Here is a 23,828-nt window from a genome sequence, read left to right on the forward strand (position 1 = left end):
GAGAGTGTAATTTGTCTGACAAAACCTCTATTGAAACAGAATCAAAGGCCCCCTTTATGTCCAAGAATACTGAAGCCATTTGTTTTTTTTCGGCGTAAACCATTTGAATTTCTGAAGAAAGCAACGCAAGACAATCATTCGTCCCCTTGCCCCTGCGGAACCCATATTGTGTATCTGAGAGTAGGCCATTCGTTTCAACCCATCGATCAAGGCGAAACAAGATCATTTTCTCCAACAATTTCCGTATACAAGACAGCATTGCTATTGGGCGGTACGAATTGAAGTCGGACGCGGGTTTTCCGGGTTTTTGAATAGCTATAACTCGTACTTGTCTCCAATCATCTGGAACAATATTATGTTCCAGAAACCGATTGAATAAGTTCAACAAGCGATGTTTCGCCACATCAGGGAGATTTTTCAGCAAGTTGAACTTAATTCTATCCGATCCCGGAGCAGAATTGTTACATGAAAGGAGAGCAAGAGAGAATTCTACCATCGAAAACTCGGAATCAAGATCGCACCTATCTTGTGGTATATCTCGAACAAATTTTTGCACAGGAGCGGAATCAGGACAAACCTTTCGTGCAAAATTAAAGATCCATCGATGTGAATATTCCTCGCTTTCATTGGATGAAGAGCGATTTCTCATGTTTCGAGCCACTTTCCATAATTTTTTCATTGACGTTTCTCGTGACAAACCTCCCACGAAATTTCGCCAATAAGCACGTTTTTTCCCTTTGATCAAATTTTTGAACTGATTCTCAAGGGCTAAATACATTTGAAAATTTTCAGGGGTTCCACGTTTCCGAAAAGCTTTAAATGCATTCGATTTTTCTACATAAAGCTTGAATATATATATATATATATATATATATATATATATATATATATATATATATATAATTACATATAATTATGGTAATACAAAATTATGAGGAAAAAATTACTAATTGACATCTTCTTTTTTCTTTCCTTATATTTTTTTTTGTTTTGTGTGTGTTTTGTGCTGGTTACAATTTTCATTCGATAAAAATAAATGTCGATCGATGGGTAGCAGTGCCGAGACTATTCACTTTCACGTCATTCAAATACGGCGAACTTCAAACTATTATGTATTGATAATCTACTGCTCGAACGAAAGTCGATAAAAATTAAACAAGACTATCAATGGACACCAGTTGAATGAATATCAACGACAACAAAGTATAACATTTATTTTTCATAACATCTTCATTTCCGTCTTGAGACCATTGTGTTACAGTGAAAATAAAAGCATAAAAATTTTGCGTCAATCAATTGAGAGTGAAATCGATTGGTGGTAATGAAAAACTGTTCACTACATAAAATTGTTGTGTTTTTGGTGACTTCACCATTGTTTAGTATAACTCTTCAACTTCAACTTCAACTCTTCAACAATCGATTGGCCGGAAATAACATACACCCCCAATTATATGCGTAATGGGCCAAATTAACAGACGAGCGGAAAACGAACATGATCTTGTTTTGACTTTCGGTTCAATGTGACTGGCTCTAAATGACCAGCAATGATAGAAAACTCCAACAATATGGGTATTGGATGAAAGGACTTCAACAGCCAAATATCGTATTCCGATGCCAAACGGAAACGGAAACAGAATGAATACAACGCCAACTTCAACGCTTAAAGCGGTCCATAGAGTTCAATGTTATGGCGCAATATTTTGGTTTGTGCGATCTAATTGATCGTCTAGGGGCAATTTTGAAGCCATATTCAATAATGTTGATCAATAATATTGCACGTCTATGGGCCGCTTAACGCTCAACGAAAGCCATCATGTTGCATTTTCCGGATCCATGGTCCTTTGATTTTTTTCTAAATGTGGAAATAAAACTCGTTCTCAATGAACATTCACTGCAAGCGGTGAAAACCCTGACTTTTGTGACATTCACCTGGAATTATTGAGAGTAAGGAAGGTACCTGAATGCATGCTTTTCGAAATTCATTCGTGCTGTTTTCATTCAATATTCTAAATAAAGTTAATCTTCTTCTTATCAGAAAACATCAGCTTTTTTTTTTTTTTTTTTATTTCTGTATTATAGTGATTTTCAACACATTTGGCTGGTTCGTCACTTTTACCTTCCATTTCGGAAGAATGTCGGGAGTGAGAATTGAACTCGTGACCCTTAGCGTGAGAGGTATGGATGTTACCGCTACGCCAGATCGCCTCCTCAGAAAACATCAGCTGTACAGCTTTGTTCTTTATGTTGCCCTGTCACACACGTACACCTTCCTCACGCTTCCGAGCAATATTTTACCCTCTCAAAACTCAGAATTTTTATTCGCGTGAAAAAACTATAGTAGATCGTTTTTTTTATGAGAAAACCTAAAAACGATTTTTAAAAGCCACGGATTTTTTATTTATACCACAAAAAAGCCACGGATTTTTTATTTATACCACAAAACCAGTAATCCGCCTTAAGGCGGGGTTGGGAATCTGGTCGAAAAAAAAAACATTTTTCTTTTGAATTGCTCGTAGTAGTTATTTCTTATGATGGAAAGCATAAACATAATTCTGGTTTGGCTGCAGGTGTACATTGATGTCGCATTTAAGGAATATGACTTGGGTTTCTGATGTGCGTCTCGGGTTTTTGCAAGTCCTCTTTCCGGAGCATCTGGAAAATGATCCATTCTATTAGCCTGACATCAAAGGGTGGAACATACGCTCGATTCGAAGTGAATGGTTTCTTTGTGGTGATCATACGTGGGCGACCGGGAGTTTAGCAAAACATCTGGGCTTGATAGGATTTCGTAACTTTAGTCCGAAAGTTCGGTAAATGAATGTTTAAATGAGGATTCAAAAAAAAAACTGATTTTTGTATGTTTTTAAATTCAGTAGACTTCGGATCAGTTTTTTGTTTGCGAATCCAGTGATCTTTCCGGGTCTTACAAGTAGGCCTGACACATTTGACTGCTTTTTATCTATCGTTTTTTTGTTGTTGTTCAATTTCCTGGTAGTATTCACCATCGCTCTCGAAGTCGTATTCAGGATCTACTTCGTCATTCCCCCAAAAAATTTCGTGAAGCCCGTCTGAAGGCGGGGTTAGGCTGTAGAGGGTTAGTGCCTCAATACTTTCTTGAAGCCGCCATTTGTCATTCGGTTCTACGGAGTGGTGTCAGCCGCCTCCCAAGGTAGAAAGAGCGCAACATTGAAGGAAGTAAAACCAACAGTTCCTAAACGCAGCACCGCCTCACTTTGATGAAGTCAAGCCCGATATGACAACAATCAAGTGAAAGATTTTCTTATTCACCTCCCTCTCACACGTTATTCACTTCTGTGGGAAAGTGCTTCCACCCCTGGCAAAACGACCAACATTCGGCGCGCGTCACAGAGGAAAACAGTTCCATTTCCGGGTAATCGGCCCTGAAAAGGCGGGAATGGTTATACATTTTTGTCACTCCATCCATATTCATGGTTTGGCATCAAGTCTGCTCCGTGTGTTTTTTTTTTCTCCCTTCATCATCATCGTTCGCTTTCCAAAATGGATTCGATGTTGCAACTCTCTGTTACTCGGCGCGACTCCTTCCCTTAGCTGGCGATCAGGGGACAATATAAATGCGAAGTGAGGGTGTTTTACGAAGGCATTTCCTGACAAACCCACTCAAAACCATGGTTGGTGTCAATATGTATCGACTTGCTGGATGAGAAGCCAACAAGGAAGCTTTATGTTGCGTGGGGTTCGTCGTAACATATCTAGCGAGGCGGGAGGTATCTCTCCATTCGACCGAAGAAGCCTCAAATCAAGTGATAAAGTAAGATTCCGTTCTATTTTTTTCTCGCATTCTTCTGAATAAAACCATATTCCTAGCGAGAAGATGTTGGCGCGTATTTGACAACATTTGATTTCTGACCATGAACCCTTTTGTAAAATCAAGAAGGGAACTCCTATTAGGATGGAATCGCGATGAACGATACCGTTCTCCTGTGGATTTTGTTATGATGCTAATGATAATGACTTTCTCATGCTATTCAGTTAGGTTCGAGCTCTTGCCACAACCAGACGTATTAAAATTTTTCTCCGCATCGTTTCTTTTTCGTACGCACACTTCGGTGTGTACAGATCTTTTCCGCGTCAGTACTACCTGACGACAAGTTTTGCTTTGTGATACCATAGCAATTATGGCTTCCGTGCGTGCTCGTGAGAATACATTTAAAGTCGACTTCACTAATTTTCCAAAGAGACCATCATTTGATGAAATCCACACGTTTGTGCACAACACTCTCGGATTGAGAGTTGAACAAGTTATTAAACTACAAATGAACCACGTACAAAACTGTGCGCAAGTGAAGTGTTGTGATTTGCAATCTGCTCAAAATGTCGTCGAGCAGCATAATGAAAAACATGAACTTGAGGTTAACAAGACGAAGATCAAAGTGCGTCTCTTTATGGATGACGGAGGCATTGAAGTAAAAATCCATGACCTTTCCAAAAATGTTCGGAACGAAGAAATCGCTGCATTTTTAATGCCTTTTGGGGACGTAAACACAATTAAGGAGGTGATCTGGGGTGAGAATTTCGCTTTCAAGTGAATTTCGTCAGGCGTGCGGGTCGTCAAAATGGTTCTAAGGCACCACATCAAATCTTTTGTTACGATTCAAGTTGAGCAAACATTGATCTCCTATCGAAATCAACTTCAAACATGCCGTCATTGTACAAATCTATCCCACCCTGGTTCTACTTGTGTGGAGAATAAAAGACTCTTAGGACAAAATGTTAACCTCAACAATCGTTTGAAGCAAGCGGCGCATTCCACCAACACACAACCAAACAACGAACCATCCACGGGTTTTGCCGATATAGTGCGGAAAAACTCGATTGCTGCCCAATTTTTCATCTCTGAATCCAACACAATCGATTACTTCGTTAGAAACAAACAATGCCTCTGCTTCTCACTCCTCTGTCGAACCTGTTGATTCCGTCGCCCCAAGCAGCAACCAAAACCAAGAGCCAACACAGGAGATTTCCATCGGTAACTCAACAGATGAGCGATCTTCTCAGCTAGAGAAAGATGAAAATGGTACAGCTACAACGAGTTCAGTTAGTGCTTTTAAACTCCCATCCATTGTTCCCAATCCTAGTAATACCTCGATGGAAATTTCCGATAGTGAAAGTTGTGATTCGTCTCGTGAAAATGAATCATTTAAAGCAGTTAAGCGTACTAGAAGACATACTAAGAAACCAAAACTAACTATCCAAAAAAACCCTCCAACAACCAACATCCCAAACATGCTTCCTTCTAAAGGGTGTGTCACATCAAATTGCATCACGAAAAAAACGCTGTAGAAATTCGCCCAGTAGATCGATCCTTTTGAAAATTTTAGACAGTAAAATAAAAACTATTAAACAACTTTTGGCATTTTCTTTTTATTCATTCTTCGAGCCCAAGCCCGTATGCTCGCACCTTCCTCTTTACCCCGTCCATAAGGTTCTGTACAACGTCAGGTTGTAGTTTTTCTTGAACAGAAATCCATTTTCTCTTGAAGTCCGCCTCCGATTTGACAACTTTTGGGTTCTTCCGGAGGGCCTGCTTCATAATCGCCCAATATTTCTCTATTGGGCGAAGCTCCGGCGCGTTGGGCGGGTTCATTTCCTTTGGCACGAAGGTGACCCCGTTGGCTTCGTACCACTCCAACACGTCCTTTGAATAGTGGCACGAAGCGAAATCCGGCCAGAAGATGGTCGGGCCCTCGTGCTGCTTCAATAGTGGTAGTAAGCGCTTCTGTAGGCACTCCTTAAGGTAAACCTGCCCGTTTACCGTGCCGGTCATCACGAAGGGGGCGCTCCGCTTTCCGCAAGAGCAGATCGCTTGCCACACCATGTACTTTTTGGCAAACTTGGATAGTTTCTGCTTGCGAATCTCCTCCGGAACGCTGAATTTGTCCTCTGCGGAGAAGAACAACAGTCCCGGCAGCTGACGAAAGTCCGCTTTGACGTAGGTTTCGTCGTCCATTGCCAGGCAATGCGGCTTCGTCAGCATTTCGGTCTACAGCTTCCGGGCTCGCGTCTTCCCCACCATGTTTTGCCTTTCGTCGCGGTTAGGAGCCTTCTGAACCTTGTATGTACGCAGGCCCTCCCGCTGCTTGATCCGCTGGACGAATGAACTTGACAAATTCAGCTTATTGGCGACATACCGAACTTCTCGGATCACGTCTAAACTGCTTAACTACGCGCTTGTGATCTTTTTCACTGACGGAGCATCCATTTTTGCCGTTCTTCACCTTCCGGTCGATGGTTAGGTTCTCGATGTATCGTTTTAGTACTCTGCTGACCGTGGATTGGACGTGGGACGTGGATTTGATGTGACATACCCTTTAGATAGTTCCAAGAGAGGCACTGTCATAGCTCTTAAATCTCACATCCCATTTTGAAATGTTCAGCGCAGTATAGACAGTCGAATTATCTCCTTAATTGTTGCTAACTCCGTAACAATCTGCAATGTATATGCTAATTCGGGCACTCAAAATGCATCCTCTCGTGAGTTCCTCTTCAGACACACTCTCCCCAATTACCTTCGGAATTCTCCGACTCATTTAATACTTGACGGGGATTTCAATTGTGTCGTATCCACCAAAGATGCGACCGGGTCCAGTAACTACAGTCAAGCGCTCAGACATCTGATAGATAACCTACAGCTTTGCGATAGTTGGGATCATCTTAATAGGAACCAAATTGCGTTCAGTTTTGTTCGTCACAATTGTGCTTCTCGTATAGATCGAATTTATGTGTCCTCTGCCTTGATTTCACACCTTCGCACGTCAGAGTATTTCGTAACACCTTTTTCTGATCATAAAGCGTACAAAATAAGATGCTGTCTTCCCCATCTTGATAAAACAACATGGTCGTGGATTCTGGTCAATTCGACCTCATATCCTGACTTTAGAAAACCTCGAAGAGTATGATGGTAAATGGCAACGTTGGGTAAGAGAAAAAAGAAACTATGACAGCTGTATGGCATGGTGGATAGAATATGCCAAGCCAAAAACTCGTAGCTTTTTCAAATGGAAGACAAATCTTGCATTTCGGGAGTTTCATGCTACTAATCAGTTATTATACTACAAGCTTCGCGAATCTTATGATAATCTGTACACGAATCCTCAAGGAATAGCAGAAGTGAATAAAATTAAAGCACAGATGCTGCGGCTTCAAAGTAACTTTTCGAAAGCCTTCGAACGAATCAATGAACAATATATCAGGTGAAAAAATTTCATCGTTTCAACTAGGGGATCGTCTCAAACGTCGAAATAATACAGCTATTAAGACAATTAGACAAGGAAGCAATACCTTGATAAATCCTCACGAAATTGAGAGACACGTTGGTCAATATTTTCAGGAACTATATTCAGCCATAATCTTACCTAACAATAATAATTTCCCTAGTAACCGTGAAATCCCTCAAAATTCAACATCCAACATGCAAGCGATGGACGAGATTACTACTCAAGAAATCTTTTTTGCTATCAAATCTAGCGCATCGAGAAAAGCTTCTGGGTGTAACGGACTCCCAAAAGAATTCTATGTTAAAACCTTTGACATAATCTATCGTCAACTCAATCTTATAATTAATGAAGCACTCAATGGTAACATAAGGAAAAAATTTATGGATGGCGTTATTGTCCTTAGCAAGAAAAAAGATGATGATGATACAATCAATGGATACAGACCCATATCTCTGCTAAATTTTGATTATAAAATTCTTGCGCGCATTTTAAAGCAAAGAGTGGAAAAGGTTATAAAAGAAAACAATATTTTAAACTCAAATCAGAAATGCTCAAATTCAAAGCGAAATATATTTGAAGCTGTATGCTCTATAAAAGACAGGATCGCGGAAATAAACTTCAGGAATAGATCTGGAAGACTTATCTCCTTTGATTTGGACCATGCTTTTGACCGTGTAAACGTGAATTATCTATTGTCTGTTATGCGGAGTATGCGTTTCCACCCTGGTATTGTATCGCTTATCCAAAAGATCTTGTCTTTGTCTCATTCTCGTGCGCTTGTGAACGGAAATCTTACCCTCGAGTTTCCTATTCAATGCTCAGTCCGTCAAGGTGATCCACTGAGTATGCACCTTTTTGTCCTCTACCTGCACCCTCTCCTAGAAAAACTCACTTCCATTTGCAACCATCCCTTTGGACTCGTTGTAGCATATGCGGACGACATATCCATAATTGTGACAGACGAATCGAAACTGTTTATAATTAAAGAAGCGTTTATGGATTTTGGAACGTGCTCGGGAGCTTTGCTAAATTTCGCAAAAACAACTTCAATCCTGGTAGGATGTCAACGGAATATGGCATCAAACTGTGACTGGCTCACCACTCAAGAGTCGGTGAAAATCCTGGGTATCGTATATTTCAACTCTTTGAAAGAAATCATCGATTTCAACTGGGGAGACGCCATAAGAAAAACTTCACAACTCATGTGGCTCTTCAAACCACGAGTTCTAAGCATCCACCAAAAAGCTATCCTCGTGAACACGTTCGTGACATCCAAAATATGGTTCATGGCATCAGTACACAGCACTACTAACGCGGCAGTGGCCAAAATGACTTCTCGAATTGGACAATTTATATGGGAACGATACCCATGTAGAGTATCAATGGAGCAATTAACTCTCCCAATTGAAAAACAGGAAGTGGGTTATATCTATGGTATAACCGCAAGGGTGACGTAGGACTATCGTTGATTTAGAGATCATTTGTTTGAAGTTGAATCAAAATCCATTCTGAATGAATGAATAAATGAATATTTGGGGGACTTCGAAAACGAGAGCGTTACGTTGGAGGCACAAGGTTTTATGCATCCAATATAGGATACGAAAAACCTTGTTTTGAAGAATAATCTTCAGAAGCTTTCCTGCTAACTGTACTTAGTTGACAAATCACAAAACCAAATGTATTATATGGATATTTTAGGGATAGAAAACATTAAAATAAACTCTTTCGCTTGAATGTAATTTTCAATTCCAAGGGGAACTGGCAGATTATTTTCCAGCAACGATTAGATATTTCCACATTTTCCTCGATACTGGAAGCCCACCAGTGGTTAATACTAACTCGATAACCACCTGTTAATAGTACTTGATTGAAAAATATTTGGTCACAGTGTTACATGGATAGAAAACATTCAAATAAACTCTTTCACATGAATGTATTTTTAAATTCCCAGAGGAACTGGCAGATTATTTTCCAGCAATGATTAGATCTTTCCGGAACTTTCTCGATGCTGAATGGCATCCAAACGGAAAGAAATCTGCGCGTGTATGTGTCGATCCTTCGCCGTCCACCTCCTCCAGCACGTTAGGCAACGATGTTGTCTTGTCGATGTCCTCACGAAAAATGAATGTGTCTCACCACCTGCCTCCAATTTCGCTTAAGTATGCTTTTTGTGTGTGATTGAATCGAGAGAAGGTGTGGTTTACGATGGCAATTTGGAAGGCAAACTAGAGGGGAATGAATTCTCTGAGCTCGGATCTTTCGGCGACTGAGCAATAATCGATTGCGGGCGCATACAATATTGGATACGGAAATATCCTACTAATGGGGAAGAATAATCTTCTGAAGCTATCCTGTTGATTGCGATTGATTGAAAAATCACAAAACCTAATGTATTTGGTCACAGTGTTACATGGATAGAAAACATTCAAATGAACTCTTTCACATGAATGTATTTTTAAATTCCCAGAAGAACTGGCAGATTATTTTCAGTAACGATTAGATATTTCCACATTTTCCTCGATACTGGAAGCCCACCAGTGGTTAATACTAACTCGATAACCACCTGTTAATAGTACTTGATTGAAAAATATTTGGTCACAGTGTTACATGGATAGAAAACATTCAAATAAACTCTTTCACATGAATGTATTTTTAAATTCCCAGAGGAACTGGCAGATTATTTTCCAGAAATTATTAGATCTTTCCGGAACTTTCTCGATGCTGAATGGCATCCAAACGGAAAGAATTCCGCGCGTGTATGTGTGTGTAGCGATGTCTTCCCGGGGAGCCGTTTGTGGCATCACTCTCCTCCTGATGGATTCCCTTCTGGCCTAGGGTGCACAAACAGGCTCTTGGTGACACCGTTCATCCGCGCTTTCATGATAAACGAAGAGCTTCACCACAACAGCGACAACATGCTCCAATCGCTGTTCAATTAGAACTGAGTGGATTTCCGAGCGGCGCTCGCTTATATACTGATTGGTGATTTCAATAGCCTGTTTTGAAAGCAATTTTAAGACTATTGAAACAAGTTTTTGGATCAAAAAGTAACAAGTATAGAACGCGTAGACATTTTATCTTTCGAATGAAGTGTTTATCATACCATTTCGTTCAGTTGTTTAGGAGCTAGTAACGCTCAAAATCTCGGTCTCTGGCGTAACGCTTTCGTTTTCGAAACTTTGATTTTACACCCCGGTATAGAAATGAAAGACTTAGTCCTACGTCAAAAGGGGGATTGAACCTTCATCTTCCGATGCACAAATGCAAGGCCTTGCTGATTAACCGTTTTCTAGTCTGCAAAGAACAAACTCCTTTTGCAACATCATTCAGTGCTCAGATGACGAATCCTCCTAACGTCAACGGTATCCCCACATTATACCCATGTCTGAAGAAAATAGCCAAGGAATTGCCTTATATCCCAGAAATGGTGTTGAGGAACCCTTTCTGCAAACACGATAGAGTACTTCTATCGCGGCATGCTGAAAATGCCCAAAATCATGGAAGAACATTCAAATGTGCAATGGCATAGAGTTTGACGAAATTTACGACATAAAACATTAACATCAGAAGAGAAGTCAACTTATTATTTACTATGGACACAGAAAAATCCCAAACGCAGCAATGTTCTTCAGACAGGGTCGAACAGACAATGTAATGTGTAACCTTTGCCAGAATGAAGTTGAAGATCTTGAACATAAGTTTTCTACATGTATACGTGTGCAGCACCTGTGGAATCATCTTCTAGCGAAATTGGAGGCAATTTTGAAACGAAGATCAAATTTTCAAATGTTCCTAATTCCTGAATTAAAAAGTGTAAATAGAGATTTAAAAAATAAGGCTCTGAAAATGTTTATTGTGTACGTAAACTTTGTTCTAGATGTCAACAATGTTCTCACAGTAGAAGCACTTGATTTTAATCTAAGTTGTTATTGTTTTTAGATGTATAGTGAGGCGAGTTCCAAATAAACGTTTTTATAAAAAAAAATCAACTGCCGAGTGAAAGTGAGAGTCGAAATGAGTGTTTTATGGAGATAAAGATTTTAAAATTGGCAACACTTTTTGATGGATGTGCCATTGTTGCCCGTTGTCACTTGCTTTGTGTTTAATTTGATCTACCATTTTATCATAAATGGACTGACACCTCAACAATTGTAAATTACAAATTACATTATCCTTCAAAAATTTTGCCGACCATAACAAAACAGTTAATGAATACCGCTACGGACTATGATTTCAAACCTCAACAGATAGAAACGACATGTCCGATGAAAACCCGATCCAATCGATAATAATATCGATTACTCTACCGATCCACTGAACAAAAAGGAAAATTGTGCTGCTTCAGGCTCGCAATTTACGTACGCAATATTCCTCGAACTCTCGAAATAAATACGAATTGACAAATGTACGAATTTGTATGACGTCAGTGAGTTTAGTATTCTGTGAGTTATTTGCGCCAAGGGAAAACGCGATTGTTACTAAAAGGAAACATTCATCCGGATTGATTTGGGTTTCCATCGTTCAATATTGATCATATCAGCTATGAATGCATGACGATATACATAACATATTACTCAACCTGAGATTATTCTATGAATTCCTAGTCCATAAGATCAAACGAATTCTTTCGCCAACAAAACAACGGTCAATCCCTTGCAAACGTGACCTTGCATTGATTCGGACATTTCACCTAAGAGGATAATGATGTGCCACTCATCACATTAGGGACCACTGGGAACATATTTAAATTTCACTCCCCTGTGAAACTTTCTATCCATCTGTGGCGATACGCATCTGGCGTAGCGTTTTTGCCACGTTTCTGTCCCCCGGGTGAATGCGGTTTCTAAACATTAGTGAAAAGCTGAACACTGGTCAAGCGAGATATGTTTGTGTGCTGTCGATCCGTTCCAGCAATCGGAGTAAACATCCGGCTGCGAGAGTGGTCACAACACCGATGGACACAACAGCGGTATACGGTCTGAATTATGAATTCAGGCCTGTCCTTTGAGCGGGAAACTTCATCCAAATCGGACACTCGTCTGGTTGTGTTGTGACGATGTGAACAAGAACCTCGTTCTGGATTCTCATATTAAAGAGGATGTATTTTCCTGCTAATGAAACAGGTTGAATTTTCCCACATTCATCCTTCCAAACTCGCAAAGGGGCCGAATAAACACGCTATTGAGCTTCATTTCTCCTTCTGTTGAGAAACGATACAAACTCAAATCCGGAACGTGTTTGCCAGCTTATCTACATTATCAATTCGCGCCGAGTAGCAGGTGTAACAGTTTACAGTGCATCGTAGGAGTTCGAAGGCTTGTGAAGGCGAGAGGAAACCAACAACAATACACTAGCCCATTTGCAGTAGAATATGCAGCAGCAGATCTGCGAATGCATGTTCTCAGCACTTCTACCGAAGTAGGGGATAAACTAGGAAAAATATTTGCATGCAAAAGATGTCTCGGTTCCATTTGTCCGTTCTCCAGGAGCAATAGCATCGGTAGCAGCAACGGAAGCTCTTAGTGTACTGTTGCAAAAGTTGTATATTTTACGTTTTTCAATTGCCAAGACGTGATCGAGTGATATTTTCAATTGTGATCCTTCCAAAATTCTTTCACTCGGGTAGATCCTGGTTGTAGGTGGGAGAATTTGCGATTTTGTTTTATTGTTTTGATTATAACTGGGGAAATGTGTTTGATAACATTCAGAATATAAAAAAATGCGAACAACATTGGAATTTAATAATCTCCAGTAAAATTAGGTTAGAGAAAATTAAAATACAGTTTTTTGGCCTTCTCCATCATTTAAGTTCAGGCAATTCTTGAAACATTCATTGTAGTAAAAAAAAAATCAAGATTTTGTCATTTTGTGTGCCATTTCATCAAGGAAAGACACCATAGTTTACGTATCATTAAACATTATTACCATAATTCGTACTTAGACCATTTCATTGTGTTCAGCGAGGAATCTCATTTCTGGTGGAATAGAAAACGTTGTTACCGTTGTGGGTAGTTTGCCCTATGACTCCTCCAAGATCGCACATAGATGACACTGATAACAATTATAACAGTTAGGGAGACAGAGAGGAGGTTACACAGAAACACATACAGACATATATTATGGGGCAAGATATGATCGACAGGGTGGACTGGGAGGCTGGATGTTGGAAGGGGGCAATGATGAGGCTGGGAAAAACACTAGGAAGTTTGCCTAGTTCTTTTCCACTGCGACCGCCAAACCAAAAGGACATGAAAAAAAAGTTAAATAATTTATTATCGAGTTCAGTGAAAGTATAAAAGTTGAAATTGGATGAAAGTAAAGAAAAATAAGCAGAAAGAAAAGACGACAGTTGAAGGAAACTGGAAAGTAACATGTAGAAGTTCGATAGAGAAAATTGAAGAAATTGTGCTTAAACGCATACTAATTGGTAACAGGATCAGGACCCATTGTACTAGGCTTAAGCCTTGAACGCCATTGCGAATATTCGCAACAAGCCAGCAACGCGCGATCCAGCCCCCAGCCCACCAGAATCATCGACCAGGGAAACGACGAGAACCAGAGGACCAGCGAAGCCGGCCGGCCGACGAACACACACTACACACAATTACAGATTGTAAGTCAGATTATTTAAAATATATAATAAAAACGGAAAGTTGGTGTTTTGTGCGCTTCCGGAAGTGTCCATGTGAGCCGACCTTGGAATCTCCGAATCCCACGCTCGAGCTAGCCAGGAAAAGAGGTGTTGGAATCCGGCTCAGACAGTCCCCGTGTCAAGACCAGGGACTAGAGGTTTGTCGAGGTCCGCCTGACCGAGAGTGAGCAGTAATAACGTCAACAAGCCAAAATTGTTTCCTTTTTTTGACGAGAATCCACGGTACAGTACAAGAGCTGCATTAAATATTTGGACAGAAGTGGTTGTTTGTACATTTTTCTCAAAAATGAAGATGACTGTCATGTCTCGTCAATGAAGTTTGCTAACGGTCGATGAATATGGATTCTTTTTCCTAAATTAAACATAGGATTTTCCTCAAATTGAACATAGGCCTTATTGAGACCAATTGAGAAACGAGTCTCTCGTTTTGGACCTATAAATAGCTATATAATGTGGTTTGAAACTTCTTGACAACTCTAAAGCCTATCGTCTACACGGATGAACCAGCAACGGTTGAGATCGTAAGGTAGTATTCTAGTGTAGGAGCACCAATTACGGACGTACTTTTGAGCTCCACACAAATGAATTTGCTATGTTTTATTCTATTATGTGTTTGTTGATCTTTTAAGAACACAAACATATTTAAACGATAAAAAAATCCGGGGAAGAGTTTGTGTGAACTTAGGAGTGTTTTGGGCTTATTGGGTGTTGGTTAAAGAAAGTATTCTACCGCGTTGAGAGCTGTGTTCTTCGGTTGAATAAAAAAACAGAAGTTGAAATTTGTTTCGATGCGCACAAACGATTCGATTTGGTTCGGCAAAAAGTGCTTCATAGTATAATTTGTGGATTATTATTTTGAGAATGATGTTTTCAGGAGCGTTAGAGAAATAACTTTGCAAAAAAAGATATTGGAATTCAATGTTCAATGTTTCAGTTTAAAGTTTCTATAATCAAATACTCATTTACTCGCCAAAACATCATTCATAGTCATCCAGCTAGCGATCAGTTGTCGGCGGCGGCGAGGGCACCCAAATTGCCTTTCCGAAGGCCAGGGGATGAGTGTTTAGGTTTAGTTTTCCAAATTAGGTTTTAGGTTTTCCAGTTTCCAAAAGCGTAGGTTTCCAGAGGTGTGGAAGATGGCATCGATCACTCCAATTCACAAGTCTGGTAGTGTTCACGCCATTTGTAACTACCGAGGAATCTCGATATTATGCTGCATTGCTAAAGTTTTTGAAGAACTCGTCCACCGGAGTCTCTTTAATGCGGTTCGTTCGTTCATAACTGATGCTCAACATGGTTTTGTGAAGAAATGTTCAACCGTTTCAAATTTGATGAGTTACATGAGCGTTCTGTCGGAAACTGTAGAAAGTCGCAGTCAGGTAGATGCTATCTATTTTGATTTCTCGAAAGCTTTTGATAAAGTCCCCCACGAACTGGCTATCGCGAAACTCAAACATATTGGACTTCCTGAATGGATAACTGAGTGGCTCAGATCGTATCTAACCGATAGAAAAGCTTTCGTGAGAGTTGGAAGTGCTCGTTCCCGTACATATCTTATTTCATCCGGCGTCCCTCAAGGGAGCGTTCTTGGGCCCTTGATTTTCATTCTCTTCGTCAATGATCTCGCCAGCCGGCTGAGGTCTGGTAAGCTTTTCTACGCTGATGACCTAAAAATATTTAGGAAAATCTCTTCCATATTGGATTGCTATGCTCTACAAGCTGACGTGAATGAATTGGTTGCATGGTGTGCTGATAATGGCATGGAGTTGAACATCAGCAAGTGCAAGACAATCACATTTACAAGGCGCCAATCGTTTCTGTCCCATGACTACATAATCGGTTCTGCTGTTATCGATCGCGTTACCTCCATTCGAGATCTCGGGGTAATTCTCGACATCAAACTAAAGTTTACCGAACACATCAACAACGTCATCGCAAAAGGATACGCTGTTCTAGGGTTTATCCGGCGGAACACGCAGTCCTTCCGTGACCCGTACACGCTGAAGGCTCTGTACAGCTCAATGGTTCGAAGTGTCCTTGAATACGCAGCATGCGTGTGGGCTCCTTACCATACAACGCACATCATCAGGATCGAAAAAGTGCAACGCTGTTTTATTCGCTACGCCTTAAGACAACTGCCATGGAATGATCCCGCTCATCTTCCTGATTACGAAAGTCGCTGCATGCTTATTGACATAGAAACGCTTTCGGCGAGGCGGAAGAAAATTCAACGTCTGTTCGTCTTCGATTTACTGTCCGGAAACATCGACTGTGCGGAGTTAATCAGCGAGATACGGTTTTACGCTCCCACCAGACAGCTCCGCGAAAGACAGCTATTGGCGATACGGCCGCATACAACGTCGTACGGGCAAAACTGTCCTTTGTCCAGCTGCTTCCGTGCGTTTAATGAAGTTCAATGTCACTTCGATTTTAATGTATCTAAATGTGTTTTTAAACGTAGAATTAGGAATATTAGGTAGTATTTAAGATTTGTCAGTCTGTGAGATGTTTTTTTTAAATCTAAGACGAAGTGAAATAAATAAATAAATAAAATTGTAATTTTTTAAGGGCAAGCTTCTTGAAACCAACCCCGCCAAAACATCCATGTTGAATGAATGTTCAAGTATAAAGCCTCAGTAAAATAATAATTAATGATGATTGGATAAATTGTTTGTGATCAGTAAACTTGGCTTCTCGCTCTAAAAATTGGAACTGTGTAAAAATTTACATTGGATTTGTGTAATTTTTTTTATTATTGAAACAGTTTAGACATATCAAAACAGTGAAAGAGTACAAAACATGATGTCTCTTCACGATACAGAAGTTGAACGAATGGAGTTAACAGGGAGGAACGGCTTAGAGCACCTCGAACGCGAACTAACGTTGTTGCAATACATTAGAAAAAATATGTTGACCGAGAAAAAATCCTTGAGAAACATCCCATGTGACACGAAAAGATCGAAAAATTCAGAAATGTTGTCCTAAAAAGATTTTTTGATACTTGATTTCGTTGGAAAGCTACAGCCAAAAGTATGAGGTCACCTCAAGGGATACAGCATTGTTGTCCGAAGTTTTAAACGCGTTTCTCTCGAAGCCATGTTTTTTTCAGCTGGCGATATTTATATCTCAGGATCTACTCGACCGATTTTGCAGAATTTTACTATACCGGGGTGTAAAATCAAAGTTTCGAAACCGAAAGCGTTACGCTGGAGACCGAGATTTTGAGCGTTAATAGCTCCTAAACAACCGAACGAAATGGTATGATAAATACTTCATTCAAAAGATAAAATGTCTACGCGTTATATATTTGTCACTTTTTGATCCAAAAACTAGTTTCAATAGCCTTCAATTTGCTTTCAAAACAGGCTATTTAAATCACCAAGCGGTATATAAACGAGCGCCGCTCGGAAATACACTCAGGTATAATTGAACAGCGATTGGAGCATGTTGTCGCTGTTGTGGTGAAGCTGGCGGTGAAGTTCATCATGGAAGCGCTGATGAACGGTGTCACCAAGAGACTGTTTGTGCACGGAACTCTTTTAGTTTGGTTTGTTATCCAGCATCGAGAAGAATCTGGAAAGATGTTATCATTGCTGAAAAATATTCTGCCAGTTCCCCTTGGAATTAAAAATTACATTCGAGCGAAAGAGTTTATTTTAATGTTTTCTATTCATATAATATTGCGATCAATCAAGTGCAATTAACAGGAAAGCTTCTGAAGATTATTCTTCCCTATCAGTAGAATATTTTCGTATCCAATATTGGGTGCACAAAACCTTGTGCCTCCAACGTAACATATTTATTCATTCGGAATGGATTCAGATTCAACTTCAATCAAATGATCACTAAATCAACGATAGTCCTACGTCAACTTTGCGGTTATACCACAGATATAATCCACTTCCTGTTTTTTTTCAGCAGGTAAATATGAATTATCTGAAGCGGCGTTACATAGCCGTTTTTTGATATCTCATTTTTTCGATTTTTTAAGAGCTTCTTTTGATTCAAATGTTTAGAATTCAACATAGCGATCATCGTATCGTTTTTTTTTTCGATTTAAATGTATAGTTTTTTTGTTGTTAAAGTCGGGAAGAAACACTCGACAGTTGCCGAGGAGTGAAACATAGTAAGAATATGCGAGCAAACTGTCATTTCTTTTCAGGCAACCGATTTTTGTCCGACAGAGATTTCTTTACGAAACAATTTCATATTCAGGCACGGTTTTCATTCCCCATCATAAAAAGCTGAAAACACTTTCAAAACTTCTTTGATGCTAGGAAGATTGGGAATGTTTCTGGGATTTAACATTGGAGAAGCCTAGAGGATTCAATCGGCGAAATCAAATCATTGCCTCACCAGTTTTATATACCCCACGTGTTCTTATGTAATATATCACTCCAGACAATTTGTACTTTTGCACAAATATCTGTAATCTGTACCAAAAAAAAATCGAGAAAATCTGTTCGATTCCAGATAAATCTGTACGTGTTGCAACATTGCGTTGAGGTCGTTGAGTGCGTTCCCATAACCCAATTTACAAAATGGTACGTAGGATAAGATTGAATTTATTTTCCGCCAAATAATAAACCGCTGGTTAATAATAGCGTGATATGTACAACATAAAAGTGTCCAATCTAACTCTTCACCGTATTTCACTCATCTTCGCTTCATTTTTCTCAAATCTCTTGGTGATTATGCCGTATTATTCTCGTGAGACAAATGACAGGCAACCAGATTCTATACAAGATAGAAACAATTGAAAAGACAAGATAAAAACACAAAATTGTCACTTAGTTTTTTTTTTCAATTTAATTTTTTGTTTTCTTATCTTCATCATTTTTATTGAAATATGCATCATTAATTCAGTTAGGTAGTTTGTCATACTCAATGATATTTTGTCTAGAAACAGATGGCACATATACTTCAGTGGAAATTCCGAAAGGTTTGGCGCCAACTCAATCTGTGGCTAGCTCCCTAGTAGAATGTATTAAAACTGTGAGCGTGAAGACATTAGCTAATTACATATTTGTTTTTTTATTTGAAGTTAATATAAATTATCTTTTGGGAGGGTGATTTGTTTTTAAAAATTTTTGTTCATTTAATCTTCAATTTTCAACGTGGAACTACTTTTTACAGGATGGCGTAATTGTTTCAATTTGCTTGTTCCAACGAAATTCTTATTTTTATTGTAATTGTAATTGATGTAATAGATGCGCAGAAACTTTTTTAATTGATTGATCATACATCTCTGTGATCTATCTAGAAATTGTCGAGTTGTAAACGTTTGAAATCCTTGATTTTTTGTCAAATGCTCACTTTTTAAATTTACCGTCCATTCTAATTGTAATAAAATATGATCAGCGCCGAGTTACCTAATACTTTGTCATTTCCTAGAAATAATGAATCGCAAAAAAGGGAAAATAATGAATTCATATAATAATGTTATCCAAAAAAAAATCGTTTGCGTTTGATAAATTTACATGATCCCGAACTGTATTAACATGCTTATGTCCCAAGCCCGGAAGTTTAACACGAATGGAACCTGTGAGAAAGTAAAAATATTGACATATAGTATGAAAAATTACCGTTCCTACAGAGTTAGAAGACATTCATATAAGTTATGAATCAGAAAATTCAACAAATCATGATTCATGTTATATTTGTTCTAAATTTGTAAATTTTGAGCCATGGTTTTAAATACGGAAAGTTTTTCAATCATGATTTGAAATCCGGACACCTTTACTTCAAATTATGGCCACATTTTGTCAGCAGCATTTCTTTGAGAGAAATTAGTTATTTATTTTTGTAGAGCTTATTATTCCATTGTTATTCTATGGTAATCTTAAACCAAACTTCAATAACGCACAAAAGTTTTAAAATTATAGGGCTTGTAGCATCCTCTTATGTAATTCCTTCAATGATGATTTGTATCGTTATCTTGCGATGAGTTTGGATTTAAAAATATTTTCTGAATTTGATTTTTACTATGGACACGGATTTGAGAAAAATATTTGTTTTGTTTATTGATGTATTAGTTTTGGCAACATTGTGCTAGACACTGCACTAAATTGATACCGTTCTGAATCATATTTCGGACACTGCGCAATAATAACTTGAGATGCTTAATGCCCTGACGATCTATTTATCTATCTATCGCCTATCTTCTTATATTAAGAATCTCGTGTCATGGTGTTTGTTACCGAACTCCTCCGAAACGGCTCGACCGATTTTAATTAAATTATACACAGAAAACTTGATAAGCACGAGAATAGTTGTAAACTATATACGATACCGATTAGAATGGTTCTATGCAAAAAAACCTGAATATTTTTTTTCTTAAATTTGGCATCATACAATACATATAACCAGAAATTTAAATCCCGATACCCTATTTGAAATCGCGATTTTAGTAGTTTTGTACAAACAATATTCAAATAATTTAACCGTCGGTCGTTTTTCAAACAGAACGAATTCATTTATATTGTCAAATGATAGATGGCGCTAGAACAACTTTCATCCACACATTCGCAAGTAACCTCATTTCGTCTAAAGCCAGGCGTATCGGCGGCGAGCTGTAAGTATTTTTGAATGAGCATAACGAATTATTGAAATACTTCAAATCACACTTGCTCGGTTTACAAAATGACAATCACGTTATTGTCATCAATTCTGATAAAATATCTGCTGGAGAGCACGTTTCTAGATTCAGTGCGCAAGTGTAACTAAAATTATAGAAGGTGTCTGCACAACGACGCGAGAAATTTTGATTCGAAGAAAAAGCAATAATCTGGAATTCATCGTTAACGCACATCGTTCATACGACTCTCTCCATGTTCTTCTTCAATAGCACTAACGTTCCCAACGTTCGCCTTCTCATCGTCTTATTACTTGCATCATTTTTAGTAGTACTTAGTTGAGATTTCTACACTAAACAACACGCCCTGAATGTATTCAGAGTGGAAATCTCTGGAATGTGTGTGACCACAATGCAAGTCAGAAGAAATATCTTTGACGAAAAATGCCCGACCGTTCTGAAGGAACAAGTTCACTATTTCAAAAACATTAGACAACGTGATCCTGCCACAAGTACTCCATTTATTATGAACATCATTACTCACTCTGCAATAATATTTATGAAAAGCTATATCAGACAAATAAAATAAAGAATTGCACTCGATGGATTTTATGTGTATCGTATGATGTCATTATATGATATCGTGAGCTGTACCAACAATTCATGGTTGACATGTACGCGAGGGTAGAGAGAGAACGACGATTCCTACGACCTAATCAACATAAGTGGCTTGAGGAAGAATACATTCACTTAAGAAACGCTACGCTGAGCAACACCGTAACAGCATCAGAGCAATTTTGAATTCTGAAATCCGTTCGACTCAAGTTCAATCGAGTTGTGCAAATGTGTCAACCTTGCGATGCAATTCGACATCTGATAGAAAGTAAGTTGCTGCACGAATATTTTGACGTTTATTTTGCGACAAGGCAAGGTTGCCCCATTTGCATACAACGATTGAATTTCAGTCGAACGGATTCAAGAATGCAAGAGTCGATTTCACCCGAATCGTTGAAACATTCAAACACGCTTACAATACATCGGTAATTTTTTTATTTAACATCCAAAATATTCTCTAGAAATAATGTATATGGTACAACAACGTTTGCCGGGTTAGCTAGAATAACTATAAAATTAATATCACATTTGATTCTTTAGAGTAACCCTGTAATTATATCAGGGCATTAAGCATTTCAAGTTATTACAGAGTGTCCGGAATATGGAACTGTCCCTCTACCGACTCGGCTATATCATTTCATATCATTTGCAGTGACTTCCCCCAAAACGAGTTTCTCTCTCTCTCTTTCTTTCTTTCTTTCTTTCTCTCTCTCTCAGTCTCTCTTTCATGTATCATTATGCGTGCAACGATGTTTGAGTTCAAGGTGGTTTGGCATACGCTACAGGTGAGCTAGTTATTTGTATCGTGCACGAAAATCATTCCCACGTTTAACATAGCATGCAGTGTGTGTTTACTATTTTGCTCGCTATTTACTAATTTCAACGCGAGGATCTTCGTAGCATACTTGTTGAGTGTCTAAGTTCGTTGGTTTGAGTTCACGACGGGTAGAGTCAGTTGAATAAAGAGGCAGATTTGTATTCATTTGTCGAGTCAGTTGATATATCCACTGACTGAACTAGTTCACCAGTCATCCTCGCTAGTCAATGCTAGTCAATTCATTTTCTAGTCAAGTCACTTTTCGTTGTGGGCGACTGCCGAAGCAGTTCTAGTCGAAGCGAAGCTACTGAGAGTAGAGTCGGTTTTCATTTTTCACCTTCGAAGATTTCAGGCCCTGGTAACTATCAGTTACATTAATTCAACATGCAAAAAATGTTGGGGTTTTGATTTGATGTTGAATGTAATTAAAAGTAGTCGGATTTGACACCATTTTTTTTTTAAAATCGATGTAGAATTTTTTTTTAATGTACAGAATTTATTGGAATTTTGATTACAACCTTATATTTACGGTGCGGTTATCTATATATATAAATCTCGTGTCAAGAGGTTCGTGGTCGAATTTCTCCGAAACGGCTCGACCGATTTTGATGAAATTATGCACAAAAAACTTGGTAGGCATGAGAATAGGACGTAAACTATACGTGATACCGCTAGGGCACCGATTACCGTATGTTTAATACCAATTAGGGTGGCCCTATGCAGAAAAAAATCCAAATAACGTTTTTTGTATTTGTTTTCCCTTAAATTTTGCATAAAAATACATATAACCTCAAAGGTTCACCCCCATTACTTGTTTCAATCACGATGTTTGTACTTTGGTATATACAGGGTTTTCTATTTCGGGCTTCCGAAAGTATACAGCCCTGCGCTGAAAACCGTTTGACATAGCTGTCAACCAAAGCGTCATATCGTTAGTTGAATGTCTGCCATTTTACAATATGGATCGTTTTAGCATCACACAACGTGTTAATTTTGTTAAATTATACTATAAAAATGATGAAAAACCGGCCAATGTTTTCCGAGCATTACGGATGGATTTTGGTCGTCATGGACGGCCTACAGAGCACACAATCGCTAATGTAGTGCGTAAATTCGAACATACTAGATCCGTAGCGGATATTGTGAAATCTGTGCATCATCGTAATGTGCGTTCGGCCGAAAATATTGCTGCTGTTGCTGCCAGTGTGGTGGATGACCCGAATGTTTCGATTCCACGGCGTGCGCAGCAATTGGGCTTGTCAAACACATCATTGTGGCGAATTTTGCATTTGGACTTGCACCTACATCCATATAAAGTCCAACTGGTACACAAATTAGAGCGTGGTGACCACGGAATGCGTCGGGCATACGTCGATTGGGTGAACGAACAACAGCAGCAAAATGCTGAATTTTCGCATCAAATTTTCTTCAGCGATGAGGCACATTTCGAGCTCGGTGGCTATGTGAACACCCAAAATTTCCGTATATAAGGCTCAGAAAATCCACACGTTGAGAGGCCATTGCATCCGCCAAAAGTCACTGTTTGGTGCGCATTATGGTCTGGTGGAGTCATCGGGCCGTATTTCTTTGAAAATGAGGACGAGGAGACGGTAACTGTGAATGGTGAGCGCTATGGCCGCATGTTAACCATTTTGAAGATATGGATACGGATGACATGTGGTTTCAGCAGGACGGCGCCACGTGCCACACAACACGACCGAACATGGCCATATTGCGAACGAAATTTGAGGGACGCATAATTTCGCGTTTTGGTGATGCCAATTGGCCGTCCAGATCATGCGATTTGAACCCGCTAGACCTTTTTTTGTGGGGTTATGCGAAAGACCGTGTCTATGCCAACTCTCCGCAAACTCTTAAACATTTAAAAGACAACATTCGTGAATTTATGACCGA

The sequence above is a fragment of the Toxorhynchites rutilus genome, chromosome 1, assembly GCF_029784135.1.
Source record: "Toxorhynchites rutilus septentrionalis strain SRP chromosome 1, ASM2978413v1, whole genome shotgun sequence".
In the NCBI taxonomy this organism is placed as follows: Eukaryota; Metazoa; Arthropoda; class Insecta; order Diptera; family Culicidae; genus Toxorhynchites; species Toxorhynchites rutilus.